General features: G+C 36.0%; 1 protein-coding gene across 7 annotated transcripts in view; it reads left to right on the forward strand.

Annotated features, from left to right (window-relative positions):
- yes1 (YES proto-oncogene 1, Src family tyrosine kinase) overlaps positions 1 to 15,774 on the forward strand; it is a 262,958-nt gene that overhangs the window by 163,090 nt on the left and 84,094 nt on the right. The gene's annotated exons all lie outside the window — the stretch shown is intronic.

A 15,774-nucleotide genomic window follows, 5' to 3' on the forward strand; every position in this document is an offset into this window, starting at 1 on the left:
TAGAATGATCGTTTACATTACTAATTCAAATGAATGCTTCATTTAAGCCCTAGTTAAAATGTAATTTTTAAAGTAATTTAGCACTGAATTATTTGTCCTAATAAGATGATTTAAGGAGTCTAAATAAATACTAAACAAAAGCAGCATGACTTTTTAAGATTATACTTATCCTGTGAAATTTTAATCCATATTTCAGTGCTTTCTGCTAAAGTTGCTCAATTATTATTTAATGGCGCACTGTTGGTAATCTTGTTATTTTACGCAGTTTACCAACGTAAACGCTCACATGAGTGGGGCCTGTGTTTAAAATGAGTCATTCTTTTCAGCAAATAAATGTTCTGCCTACCTCCAGAGTATTACAAGAAGCATTCAACAATATATCTCCAATTAATTTTGATGCACTTAAACATTGCATATAGAAGCGTGGTTTGCTTACAGTAGGTGCAGGCACCAGCACATTTGACTCTGCATTTCCGAAGTAAAGTGAATTGCCTTTGATACCAGTTTCCTGTGTGTCAGTTTTTAGACTCAGGCCTGGGTATGTTTGTTATGTAGGCAGTGAGTGGGTTATCTAAAGACTTCTCCCTATAATTAGAACTCACTTCATACTCTTGAGCACTGAGGAGACTCCATCCTTCAAAATAAAGAGGAGGAAAAGTAAAGAAAAAACTTTTTATTGCTTGTGAGCTCATATGACTACATTAAGTTTTACTTTCCCATGTGGCTTATAGGAGAAATGGAACATATTAAGGAGCATGAATGTTCATCACATTGTTTTGATGTTCGTTATTTCTTAATTTAGCTAATTCTTTATAGCCAACAAAAATAATAACACCATTTATAGTCATATAGTTGAATTATGGGATATGAAAAGAAGTCACCTGACAGGCTAACTACTTTATAATGGTTTTATTAAAAGCACTATTATGTCAAGTTTTGTGCAATAAATTATTTAAAGTAAGTATATTTATATATTGTGGTTATCAATATTACAAAACAGTTAATAAGCACTTATACATTATAAATATTTTTGTCCCAGAAAATTTTTTATAAAACTTAAGGAATTCTAGTTGTTGTTATCCCACCCTAGTAAAACTATGTTTTTTTTGTTTTTGTTTTTTACTAAATAACAGAGGCACTTCACCAAATCCATTGTTTTGTGGAAAGCAGTGATAGCACAGGACATCATTAGTTTTTCACACTGCTTTGCTGTGATCTTGACCTGCTCTTCTTTAGTCTCTTGCAAAGTTCACTGACTGTAGAGGGTTACTTAGCCATAACTTTGTTTCCAAAGTATTCCAGAGATCTTCAATCAGGTTTAGATCAGAATTCTTGCCATTTCTTCATGTCATTGTTTTCAGTTTCAAAGAACTGCTTTACTCGTTCCCTTTTCAATGTTCACTCTCATTGCTTTTGAACACATATGGGAAAACTGCTGTTTTACTCAAATACTGAGATTTGAGCACATGTGTGTATCTTCCCAAACTAATGGCACTTCAGCCTAAATGGGGCTAAAAAAAGGCTATGATACGGAGCTACGTCAGCTTAGGTCTTTTCCACTCCTTGCCGTTGAAGAACCCAGCATAAAAAAGCCTTCTAAAAGAGCCGATCCACTCAGCCACTCAGAGATGCTGTACATTGACCCATCCCTTTTTTTCACTGTGAGAGCATGATCAACAATGAAGCTCACATTCTCCATCTTGATGTAAAACTTTGTTACTAAAGGGGTGGTTGACTACTTTCTCATTATTTAAAGGAATAACATTGAGCATTCAAATTATTAGATTCTTGCGCACATAGAGTCTGGGGACTAGTTGATGACCATGGACATGAAAGATGCGTACTTTCACATCCACATACTTTAGATCCCCATCATAGTCCGTTCTTGAGATTCAGATGTGAGGGCATGACTTAATAATACACAGTCCTCTTATTGGAGTTTGCCATCGGCCTACACTTTCAAAGTGCACAGATGAGGCTCTAGTCCCGCTAAGATTGATGCTTATTCACATTCTAAACTACATTGATGATTTGTTTTAGCCAGATCAGAATGGCAACTGAGAGCTGCTCCTCAACCACACACAGTAATTGTGGTTGCAAGTCAACCTGCAAAAGACCCTGTCTCCAAGGCAGCATGTTGTTTTTCTGGACACAAAACTAGACTCCAACCTAATGCAAGCTTGGATCATGCCAGAGAAGGTCCTTGTCTTAGTCAAGTCAGACAACATGACAGTAGTGTCTTATTTGAACTCCCATTGAGACCTCAGATCTCTCACACTACAGAATGTCTTGACAATATTTTCTGTGGGTACAACAAAAACTTTGCTCACAGAAAACAGTCCATGAGGCAGACCGAATCTCAGAGCAGATATGCTCTAAATCAGTGGTCCCCAACCCCTGGGCCGCGGACTGGTACTGGAGAGAGGCGTATTGGACATGTTTCAAACATTAGCGGGGATTTTGTGTGAGACTGAGCCTGCGCCCTCACTCACCAAGCTTGTGCACGATCACCAGTCTTCGCTGTTAAAGGAGTTTGAGCGCTACTTCCCAACCTTAAAGGACCCACAGACGGCCAAGGAATGGATATGAGACCCTTTTGTCAATAAACCAGCTGAATCCAGCATGTCGGTGCAAGAAGACCAACTGCTGGAGATCGCAAATGACGGCGGCCTTTAACAGTGTTCAAGACAACAACTCTGCCGGTGTTCTGGATTAAAGTCATGGCAGAATACCCAGAGATCGCTAACACAGCGCTGAAAACCCTGTTGCCGTTTCCAACATCCTATCTGTGTGAAGTGGGGTTTTCTGCAGTGACAGCCACCACAACAATGCAAAGGAGTAGACTGGACACAAGCAACACACTTCGGGTGTCAATAGCCTCTTTCACACAGTGATACCGGTAAATATATGGAAAATTTCCGAAATGGCTTTACCGGTAAATTCAAAAAAGCGCTGTTCACACAGGCGAGGACGTTACATAATTTTTCCGGAAAAGAGCATTCACACATCCATCCCAAAATACTGGTAATTCTGACATCATTAACCAGAAATGAGCTCTAAACGGCTGCGCTTGTATTTGTAAACATTTGACTACATCACAAACTCTGTGGATGGATCAGTATTGTGAACAACTTCGATGAAAACATATAGAGAAACACTTTTCGCATGTCGGGTTGTACATGATATGTGTGTTCTGGCGCTCACAGGCTGTTTCATGGGCACACGTAAAGCTTGAAGGTAAGCAAACAAGCTTTATCATAAGCATCTTATCAATAATTATGTACACAGTTGGCCTTAAGATGAACATATAAACGTTATCTGCCTAATTTCTAGCAGCTAAATGTGTCTGGGAAAATATTCAAAGGCTTTTATTCTCATAAACTGCGCGGACGTGAATGCGTCTGACTGTTCTGATTGGCTAAAACAGACGTCTCACGTCAGCACGTTCTAGACGTGCACGCGCTCTTTCCGGCAATCTTCTTTCTGCCTTTACCCCAAGATGGGACCATCTCGTTGCAAAGAAACAAGCTCAGGGCTCCCATTGATTTAGCATTACGGACAGTTTTTGATGTCATAATATGTTATATTGTTGGAGCATGTGTTAATAAAGTTATTACTTCCTAATGCTATAATAGCATTGAAAAGTTGGAGCAGTGTGCTAATAAAGTTCCGTATGAGTACACAGTGGATTTGCGTTTATTATTATTTCAACCCCCCGGTATGCATTAAAATTGTCAAGCGTTGACTGGTCCGCAGTTAGAAAAAGGTTGGGGACCACTGCTCTAAATCACAGGTGACAAACTCAGTTCCTGGACGTTTAGGGCCTACTCACACTATGCTATCCGAACCGTGCACAGGCCCATTTGCCGGATCATTTGAGAAGTGTGAGTGCACTGAATCGGGCTCAGGCACAGGTCACTTGGCCGGCCCTGGCCCAGTTGGAAGAGGTGTGCTAAAGAGTGGTTCACTTGGGCTCAGGCGCAGTATGGTTATAGTGTGAGTGCAAGCGCGCCAAAGCCCTTGACACACCTGCTCTAAATGGAAAATCTACATCCTTAGAGAGCTCAGAAAATGTGGTTTGTCTTTAGAAAATCAGAGTTTATTGTAAAATTTCCCAGCATTTTCCTTCTAACCTAATTTTTTGAAAGTCTTTTGAAATTTTCCAAAGTCCTAAACTATGTTCAGTTATAGTTCACTATAGTTAAGTATTTGCTCATTCGTAACCCTTTTCTAAAGTGTTTTGACGTCTGAGCTCTAAGCGGTTCAATTCGCTCAAACCACAGCATGATTAGACTCGTTCCCCATATGCATTTAAACAAAAAAGAATGTGAATATTAACGGTGAAAGCTCCAGTTACTGAAGTAACCTTGGTTGCCTGTAATAAGGAAACAAGCATTGCTGTAGTAGCCATGCTATTCACCTTATTCTCCGTGCACGAGCGGGCGCAACCATTTATATCTTTTTGGCTAGAAACGTCTGGTCTCATTCACTTCCATTGATTTTTACACGTTAAAAACTGCTCGTTTTGCTGCTTGATGTTGAGAACTGATATTTTCTTAGTATATTATTTTATTTTGTCGGTATAATCATGCAAACACAAGTTTATAGAGTAAGTAGTTTGACCGTTTTTTTTTGCCGTTTATTATTCCTAGTCATTTCTCCCATCGGTTACTGAATCAGAAGTTCTAAAACAATCGCAAAAACGAGTGCACTTGCGTGTGTACTATTCTGTGGAATTTATGAACCAACAAAAGCCATGAATCTATTATTAGACACCAGAAAGTTGACTTGTACTATATGCCAAATGTTCTAAAGCCATTCGATAGTTTAATGTAATTCATCCGCTGTGCCTGTCAATCATTCTCCATTCATTCACATCTCAAACCTTGTGCTGTTTTCGGTTATGACAACATGAAAAAACTCTCCAATATTATTTGTTCCTATTATTTTAAATGATTAGTGTAAGTAAGGTAAGTAAGTAAGTAATGTGCATTTACATTGTGAATTTAGCGTGTATGGCTGTACATCCAAGGGCTTTACGAAAGGAGTAAAGGAGTCTCTCCCCACCACCAGTGTGCAGAATCCACTTGGGTGATGTGACTGCCGCCACAGGCCAATGGCGCCAGTGCGTTCAGCACACACCAGGAATTGGTGGAGTGAAGAGATAGTGATAGATTCACATAGGCCATAAAGGGTAAGGGTCAAGGCTAGGACACGGGTCTTACACCCCTACTTATTACAAAAAGTGTCATGGGATTTTTAATGACCACAGAGAGGACCTTGATTCCTCAGGACCTTGGTTTAACGTCTCATCCAAAAGATGAAGAAATGCATTTCATTTTGCTTTAAATGATTTATTTTGACCTGCAACAAAGAGTTCATTGCTGTTTCTAAATCATGTTACATTTTGCACTGCATCTGTTAGATCATATTTACAACACTAGAGTAGAGAGTGTACCTGCTCTTTACACACAAAGTACCTGAAATTTTTAAGAAAAAATCATTTACATATCCAGATACATAACACACTGATGTCTTCACTTCGTGTAAGTTTTCAAAGTGGCCGCAGATACTGGAGAGCGACGTGGTGTGTCTCAGTGAAGATCAGGCGCTTCATTCAGGCACCGGTTTCTCAGAAGCAATGTACATTAAAAAAATACATTCTGTAAATCAGGGGTTCACAAACTCAGTCCTGGAGGTCCGGTGTCCTGCAGATTTTAGCTCCAACTTGCTTCAACATACCTGCAAGGATGTTTCTACAAAGCCTAGCTATGCCGCACTCACACTACAGTTTGAGCATGTGAAATTCTGTTGTACAGTGCTATGAAAAGGGGCAGGATTAAACAAGATGATTATACATTTAGAAAAGCGAGCGATTGGTCCATATATTAAATATCTGTTCAGAGAGGTCATGTTTCATTTTCGATTGGTCTCACACAGTCACCTTGGTGCAATTTCACAGGTCAAAGTTCACCAGGCTTAAACTGCAACGCAGCAAACTGCGAAACTTGTCGCATGCGTTTGCGTTTCCAGTCTGACGTATTCGCGTGCTTATGAGAGGAAGTCTATGGGGCAAAAAGTCCAGTGTGACTACAGCTTAAGAGCTTGATTAGCTAGCCCAGGTGTTACTAATTGGGGTTGGAACTAAACTTTGCAGGACACAGGTCCTCCTGGACCAAGATTGAGAAGCTCTGCTGTATGTGTTTAGTTTATGTGTACATTTGTTGATCTTTCCCCCTGTTTATTTGTCGTGGTTTGCTCCACTTATCATTGGCTTTAAGTTATTTCGGGCCTTCCTTAGGCGATAATTAAAAGTCAAAGTAAGAAAGACAGGGTAACAAAGCTTTGTGGAGTTTTATGTTTATTATGCAGGAGCATCTTTTAACCCTTAGCAAGTAGAATGAAACCTGAGCGCATTAATGACTACGTTGTTTTTCTTTTATAGTTTAGTGGTTGTGTATTAAAGAAGTATATTATTTGAGTTTCTAAAACTCAGATTAGTAGAACTATAAATATTGTATTGTCAAAAATCTGCACAGTATATGATTGGCATCTTTATCGGCCAATACTCAGAATATTTGGTATCAGATTGGATCGGTTACAAAAAATGATGACATGACAATGTAAAAATGCATTTTTATAGAGAGTGCAGATTTAGAATTGAAAAATACTCTCAAATTCTAAGAAATTTTACACAAAAAATGACATTGGCTGCTTGTTTAAACTACTTATTAAAATGAGTTGAAACTACACAAATTTCAAGTGTCTTTTGGACAACTTAACGGTTTTAGGTTTATTTCACTTAAATTTGTAAAAACGAATAACATGAAGGATTTGTGTGGAACCAAGAATTTCTTTACAGTGCGGGTTGTTCCTAAATGTTGTTTTGCATTATAAAATAGTTTATATTAACTTAAATGTGTATTATTTTGAAATAATGCTTCAGATTGTTTATGACTAATGTAAACTATATACCGTATTCTTATATCATATTAAATTATAGTATACTAATGTACATTTAAAAATAGTTAAATGTATAAATTTAATTTCATATTTTTAATGTTTTATCTACTTTTATGTGTATTATTTTGCGATACTATAATCAAAACATAAGTGTTGTGTGTGTGTTATGCTAGTATCAATGAGTAATTGCATTATCATACTCCATCATCCTCTACAGACCAAACTACATCAATATCACATCTTTGGAATCCGTCCATCATTAGTATGCAGAAAAAGGTCCCATCTGTCGAAGTGGGGTGACTGGTTTTAGAAGGGTGGGATTCCCCGGGGGAACTGGGATTAACCACTGACACCAGTGACACATGGAGCCCACTAATAAGGGGAGCGGAGAGCACACGCTCCTCTCGAGACAAGCATGGTGACAAGCGGAACCACCCCCTACACACACACACACACACACCAGCCCCCAGCCCAGGACCACGTCTTTATTAGATTTAGTGAGGGGCCGCATCTGCTCACTGACACAACAAAGGAAGGAGCCCTAACATATGACAGGGGGACCTCCTATATATGCATAAGCAACTGGGTGTGATCATGTGACTGGATGCCAGACTGTGACAGGCACGGGCCCCAGGTGTGAACATGAAAGCCTGATTTGATTAACTTTTAGGGAGGGATTGACCCCTCATTTATGTGTGGATGTTCCGGGCCCCTAGCATGTAAGTACCAAAAACACATTGTTTGAAATCAGTCATGGTTTTATGTTTTTTATTAAGACTTCAGCAGACATTATTTTCAGTGTGTTCTTTAGTTAGTATAGAAATTTTGCCAAATTATGCATTAATTAATTTGTTATGCTGTTTTGGTTTGGATAATAAAAAAAAGAAAAAAAAACAGACATCTACTTGCAGTTTGCTGTCATTTTTAAAGCATTTATTAGTTTGTTTATTTATATAGTGTTTTACTTTTTACATTAAAAATTATTTTTTTTTAAAATAACTACACAGAATATGCATTGTGGACATATTCTCTTGTGTTATTAATTGTTACTAATAAATATAAAAGCAGACATGATGAAAATTTTAGGTTGTTGATTATAGACGATGATTAAACTATAACGGGACTCTTTGGCCATGTTTGTTTTGTTTATTCAACGTTGCCATATGTTACCCAAAACAGTTCAAACTAAAAAAATTTAAATCTGTCATTATTTTTCTTACCTTCATCAGGGTGTCTGCAGGGTCTTAAAATGTCTTTAATTTAAAAATCAGAATATTAACCCTTAAAAAGTCTTAAATTTGCCAAAATATTGTCTTTTAAGTCTTAAATAAATTTAAATAAGTCAGAATTTATGTAAAGCCACCCAATCGAGCCAACACACATCCAATCACCTTTAGCAAACTTTCACAACTTTAGCAAAACTTTGTTTAAAACTAATATTATAACTGATTGTGTTGTGCAACCATTTAGTTACATTTTCTGCGTGGCCTTTTAAAAAAAATCCTTAGAGTTTAGCTCTACGTAAGTCTGAAATTTCATTCTTGATGGTCATAAAAATGTTTTAAAATGTCTTAAGTTTACTTAGTGAAACCTACATAAACCCTGCTTTATGTTCCAAATCAGGACTTTTTAATGGAATAGATGGACTGTTGGACTATTTAATGTGAAGAATACAGTATACTGCTTTCGAAACATCTTGGACCCCATTATATTTCCTTTTATAGACAAAAATATAACACATTTTCAATAAATTTTGTGTGACAAAAGAAATAATATAAAGGAGTGATGAATACAGTGATGAAATAGCAGTTTTCATTTTTTGGCTGAATTATTCCTTTGAAATAAATGTAAATAGTATAAACCTCTTGAAAATCTGTGGCTGTGTTTCCATTCACGTATTATTATGTCAATTTTGGATATCACATACAGAAACACTGGATAGAAACACCAAGATGCACATACTATCTTAATATGGGTAATAAAAGAAACATGCTCACTCTATCCAGGGTATCCACGGGGTCTTAAATAGTATTTTAAAAGTTTTAAAAAGAAAATTAAGGTCCTTAAAAAGTATTAAAAAGTCCTAATCGCGTTTTTACAAAGTCTTAAATTTAGTTTGAATGTTGTCTAAAGGGTTTGACTCCAAAAAAAGCATAAGTACTGTATATTTATTTTCCTCCTAATATTAACAATGGCATGCTCGATCCACGTGATTGATTCACGCCAGGTCACGTCCGCACAATCTCCACCATCTGGGTGATATCACATGATTTGGGATAAATGCGAGAAGGAGATGTGAGGCTCTCCACATGTAGCGAAAATGTAAGTTTGTGTACTACTGATTGGAGAAAGACAAGTTTAAACAGTGGCTGAAGCCTGATGCTGAAAACAACCACATAATTTATAATTTCAAGCTTTGTTTCTTCCAAGCTTATCTGAGTTCTGTTGCACGGTTGTGCTACAATGATTTATTTAACCACAACTGTTTATTTACAACTGTATATTAAGTTAAAGTTTTGATACTGATTAGAACTTGAAGTGGTGATGAGGTCTTAGCATTTTCTGAGATGGTCTTTAAAAAGGTATTTTAATTACCTTTAGGATTCCTGCATATACCCTGCTATTGTGGTGGATAGTTTTACAGTCAGAATACATGACCATAAATAAACTACTAAGAAAATACATTTACAAAATAAATAAATGTTTTGAGCACACTAAATCTAAATGAATGACAAATGATTACCAGTTGAAAATTTAATCATGTTATTTAAATTTGAAATTAAAATTCATTATTGCATTTTAAATTGGATAACCTGTAATATGTTACTTATTACTACATTTTCAAAATATACTTCCAATCGATGCTTGTGAAATACATTTTTTGATCTATTCTGTGTAGGCAATTGACAATTCTGTCCTTTTGAATTTGAAAAATTCTTCTGCTTGATCAAACTACTAATTTAAAATAAGCTGAATTAACACAGTTCTAGATTTTCTGGGTGGACAGCTTCGTTGTTTATGCTAATCCACTGAAATTTGTGAAAAACAATTAAGTTGACCTTATCAATTTGTGCTGGAACAACATGAAGGAATTGTGTGGAACCCAGCATTTTTTACAGTGTATTATCTAAACAGTTCTTTATTCGCAAACACTTTATGCAATTTTCACAACATTCCCACCAGTTAAATTTGCAATTCCGAATGAAGGCATGTCTAGTAACTCAATTTTTCCCCCCAAAAAAGGATTAATTATAGTTTCTTTGAGTTTCTTGCTTTGTGCGCTGCTTTGAAAGAGAAGCGCCGTCTACTGATGTAGCCGCGTCGAGGTGATCTGTCCCACGTGAGAGGAGGTCTGCTGTGGAGGCGTCCCAGAGGACTGGGCTATTACACTCATCTGAAAACAACCTCCCATGCAACATGACAATCAGCTCCATATTTGGGCCTGGACGCGTGCTGAGCGCTTGCTTAATTTGGATTTTATGCATTTATGTATAAATCCTACATAAATAGCGACTGTGTAGGGTTGTGTGTCTGTGCCAGAAAAGAGGAACAAACTCTTCTGCTTCGACGACACAAGGTCTGAAACACGAGGGTTTATGGCATCTTGTTTGAACTCTACAGCACAGCATGTATTAAAATAGAACTGTGCTGACAAAGGGTGTTCATGAACAAGGGATCAATATTTCTTCCCCTGCTTTAAAGCAGGGGCATTTGTCTTTGTGGTTCAAATTGTTTAACCCTGTCTGCCAATGTATTAACTAAGCATTGACTTTAGGACCGGTGTGACTCATTCAAAGTCATCCAAAGAGAAGCTTTAGCTCTTTGTTTTGAATAAGGAGAGCAGCTTTGTGTAGATCCTCTTGGATTATGGCATGTTGATGTCATTGATAAGGGGCTAATGGACATATGATCCTACACTGGGAAGTTGAGTGATGTCTAAATATACTATACACTTTCCCATTTCTTGAACATTTGAATCCAAAAGAAATTAAGAACTAAAGATCAGAGTTGATAGAAGAGACCCAGAGGACCATCAACATTTTTAGACTCAAGTTTTTAGAATTGAAGCAGAAGAAAAAAAAAAAACACCTGAGCAATGCATGTGTCTCTATATAGAAGAGGCGACTTCAAAAAAGGCATTTTATATAACGTGTTGAATACATTTAGTAGTTCAGTACCTTTTCCTTGTGTCATTCCATTGTTATTACAATTTTCATCATGTTTTATTTGTATGTTTGGGTTTTTACCTAAATCTGGGTTATTTTCATGTCAACAGATCCTTTAGAAATACATTTACCAGATAAAAATTATGACATACTCGATACGTATTTTACTTGCTGTCAATAAAATGTTAATATTTGTTTTATTCTTAAAAGGTGTGATAACATTTTTTTAAAATGTTTTCTGAATTTTAAACTTCTGTTTTGTGTTGATCAATATGTTTATAATAATTGAAAAAAATTATAACTCAATACAATGAATATAAAGGTAATACATTTTTATTTTGTGTGTTAACAGGGATAGTTCATTAAACAGTTAAGGATAGTTCATTAAAAAAAAAAAATACTTACCCTCATGTGGTTCCATAACCTGTTGAGCACAAAGAAGATATTTTAAAAAAATGTTAGAAAACTGAATCCATTGATTGCCATAGTATGAAAAACAAATGCTATGAAAGTCATTGATTACTGGTAGAGCTGGACGATATAGTCGATATCAGTATTTATTGACTGAACACTATTGTCAAAATTGCTAAAAAAAAAAAAAAAAAGATTCAGTGTGAAGTTTTGGTATGAAGCTCTATAGTTTTATTAAAATGTGGCTGCTGATTGACACCTTGGAAGCAATGTCATTAAGCGAAGGGTGTCATTGTGTCATTTCCAATAAAGGTGCGCAACTTGCACGATGCACAATTGGGAGCGACACGCACAAGTTGTGCAAGTGGCGCACACATGACGCATTCATCTCAACTTTTCTGAATGTCAAACTTTGTATGAAATATACACATTTTAATAACAATGACAAACTAATTACCTCAGACAAACACAGCACATCCAAACACTGCAGTGCTTTTTACTTTTTTCCATAAACTCGTATCGGAGCAGCAGCATTGGTTTGTCCGTTTGTCATCCTCTGAGAAAATGCTTGATGATCTCCTAGTTACAGAAAGATAGAAGGGGAGCGCAAGCGCAAAGTGCATTGAAAAGGAACAAATGCACTCACACTTGTCACTTCATGTCAGCATAAGAACCCACACGCGGTGTCTAGCAGAGGTGAGGAGATTGTAAATAAGAAAGAATGTGAGGATGTTGCCAGAGTGGCTTTTTGGTTTCTTTTCTTGTGCATCCCAGCCCCATCTGAAAGATTTGTTATCATAGGGGGTAATGTAGTCACTCAACTTCACAATTTGTATTTGAATAATGATCCTTTACTTCAAAGCTCAGATTTGATTATCATCATTTGTTTTGTTTGCAGAGTTTGAGGTTTACTGCATCATTATAATTCACAAAGTTTGCTTTGATTGTTCAACAGTTACACTTTACCATTGCACACACTTTGTAACATTTTATTTATCAGGTTTAGGATTCTCTTTAACACTTTTGTTTATTTTATTACAAAGAGATGATACATTTAGTTAAGATATTTTTGTTTTTGACTATTAAAATTATTTGCTTTAGTAATGTTGGTAAATTAAAATAAAGTGGTTCAGAAAAATTGGAATATTTATAAATGTATTGTTAGAAATATTCAATAATTATCGATACTGGATGACATGAAACATGATATTGTGACGATAATGTGACAAAACGTTTTAAAATACAAGTAATAAACAAGTGAGTAAATATTTAGTTTTAGGTAAATTATGCCTTTAAGGGCTTATTTTTTTAATTTTATTATGCCATGATATGTTTTATATGAGGAAAGTTAGAAAAGGCATATTAGCTTAACTAGGTAGATCAATGCCATTACAATCAATCGATGGGATTGATCTAATGGTGCTGTAGACTTCCAGTATGTGACATTTAGTATGCTCTCTGTTTGATGGTAAAACACTCTGCTCGACAGAATCCCATCAGAAAGGCTTCCCTTGCTTTCCAGGGAAGAACTTCAGACATATGCTGACGTAGAGCTGCAAAGAAGTCATGCCGCGAGAAAATATGACTAATAGGAGGTGTTGTGTTTCTATCTATAGGCCATACTTCATTTATTTTTATGTGAACATTATTTCTTTCCCACACTGTTTTATCTGTTTCTGCTTTTCTGTTTTATTATGATTTATTCATTTTAAAGCCTCCAGTTGTAGTTTTATTTTTTATTACAATTGGGGGGGGGGGGGTAATACATCCATATATGTTTTAAACAACGTGGAGATGAGTAAATGATGATGAATTAAATCTTTTTTAATTGTAATAGAAGTTTAATTGTAATAGAATACATGCATCACATTATTATTTCACTTTATTATTTAATTATTTATATTGTACTGACAATAAACTGTCTACAAAACATTGTTCACAACCCATCTAGATATGTTCCATTTTTGTATTGTTAACATTTATATATGAAAGTAAACTGAAACAATACTTAAATTTGAAAGTGGAACACAAACATTTCTAATTTCGTAATTTTCTGAGCCATAAAGGATCCATCAACTGATCATTCATTACTCGAGAAATAAAGGAAGCATTTGGAGTCGGTGTTTGATTGAGTCTTTAAATTGATTACACCACAAATTGCTTCCAAATGTGTCTGCCGAAAAATATTGTGTCTAAATTATGACAATATTAACAAATTACTTATTAAACGTTTATAGAATCAATTTAGAACAAAACAGCTCTTGTGTGATATTGCTCTCTTAAAGGTGCAGTAGATGATCTTCCACAATGCTAACAGCTTAGCATAAATCTCTGATCACAGTCCCTCCCCTGCCGTCCAGAGCCACGCCTCCTGAAACACGAGCGCGTACCTTAAAGATGACAGCAGAACCCTCTCTCATGTATTAAAAGCAACTAGTGCTTGTCCAGCGGCGTGCAGGAATTACACTCATTACTAAGCCAAACTGACATGCTATTTCGGAGCAAATATTCAGAGTAGCATGGTAAACAATATAAAGAGAGCGTCACAGGTCTTTACTGTTCAAAAATGAACCAATGTGATGTGAATTTACAACCATCTTCACCTCAGTAAAGCTGGCTAGGCAGAATAGCTTTTTTTACTTGTCATTTGTTGTTAAACTAAATAAAATCTACATTATCGATGCTGTAAAAGAATGAAACTTTCACATCAATCTTTCATCTAAAGATTATAGTGGCTAAAAAAACTAAAATAGTTTCAAAACAGAAAATTACCTGTCTAAAAGAAATCCGTCAGCCATGGTGTCATCCTTTCTCCAGCGTGCAAAGGTAACTTGATATATAACTCCATACTGATTCAGGTTTTTAAAAAGTTTTGATTGAGCATGTTTTTACCAATCGCGTCATGCTCTCTCTGTATCTCGATCTCTCTCATGAACCCATAATGCACAAACAGGGGATCTGCGTACAAACGGCTGCACAGTTGTTTAAATCTGCATTTGCTGATAGACAGTTTGGGCTACTTATCGGATTTAAAAGAGATGTCGACCTGACTCTATTTAATTGGATTAACATTTTTTTAGCTTTATGTCGTACCTAGAATATATTTAAAAAAAAACATGTAAATACATTTAGATCATTTGCTTTAATCAATATTATTGGAATGTGAAGAGACTTTCAAGCACAATAAAAAGTGTTTCTGAAGACAATCACCTACTGCACCTTTAACTCTGTCATATGATATCAAACAAAATGGCCAATTTACTTTGAACATGTCCAACTTGTACGACAAAATTTGGGTATGTATAGTTACAGACGAAGTCAAAATTATTAGTCCTCCTGTGTATTTTTTTCCTTTTCAAATATTTTTCAAGTAATGTTTGATTCCTATAATATTTTATATATACAAAAAGTGAGCATCACAGTGGCGCAGTCGATAGCACGATCGCCTCACAGCAAGAAGATCACTGGTTTGAGCCTCGGCTGGGTCAGTTGGCATTTCTGTGTGGAGTTTGCATGTTCTTCCCATGTTCACGTGGGTTTCCTCCGGGTGCTCCGCTTTCCCCCACAAGTTCAAAGACATGCGCTATAGGTGAATTGGGTAAGCTAAAATTGTCCACATTGAATGAGTGTGTATGGATGTTTCCGAAAAAGCTGAAAAGATTATGAATGACTGAATATACAAAAAGTTGTATTTGTTTTATTTTGGGTAGAATTAAAAAATATTATTTTATTATTTTTTGAAGTTATAAAAAAAGAATATTTTATGGTCAATATCATTTGGCATACTTCCATCAATCGGCCAGAGATCAGTATCTGCCAATAATTATATTTCATTTCATGTAAATGAGGCATGGGGGCATGAGTGATCACTGTGCTCAGCAACTAAAATATACAGTTTATACAGTCTATTGGCACGATTCACGCGAGTAATGGTCTCTTTGTTGCAAGTGCAACCATTGTATGTCCAGTGTTAGTGTCTCACTTAGCCATATGCCCTCTCCTGAATTCTCCACTCATGATAATATTGTAAGTTCACTAAAACCTGGCTGCCAATATAAAGGAAAAAATAAAATAATATAATAACTTTTGGTAATCTAGGCCTGGTAATTGCAATAAACAGTAGTTTATAGGCCTGTTTCCTTTTAATAAAGTAATGTATTCATAGGTGTACATTTTAACTTCTTATGAATCAAATATAGCCTACACTAAAAACTCTTTCTTTATTGAGACATGT

Source organism: Danio rerio, chromosome 2, assembly GCF_052040795.2.
Source record: "Danio rerio strain M-AB ecotype USA chromosome 2, GRCz13ab, whole genome shotgun sequence".
NCBI classification, from domain to species: domain Eukaryota; kingdom Metazoa; phylum Chordata; class Actinopteri; order Cypriniformes; family Danionidae; genus Danio; species Danio rerio.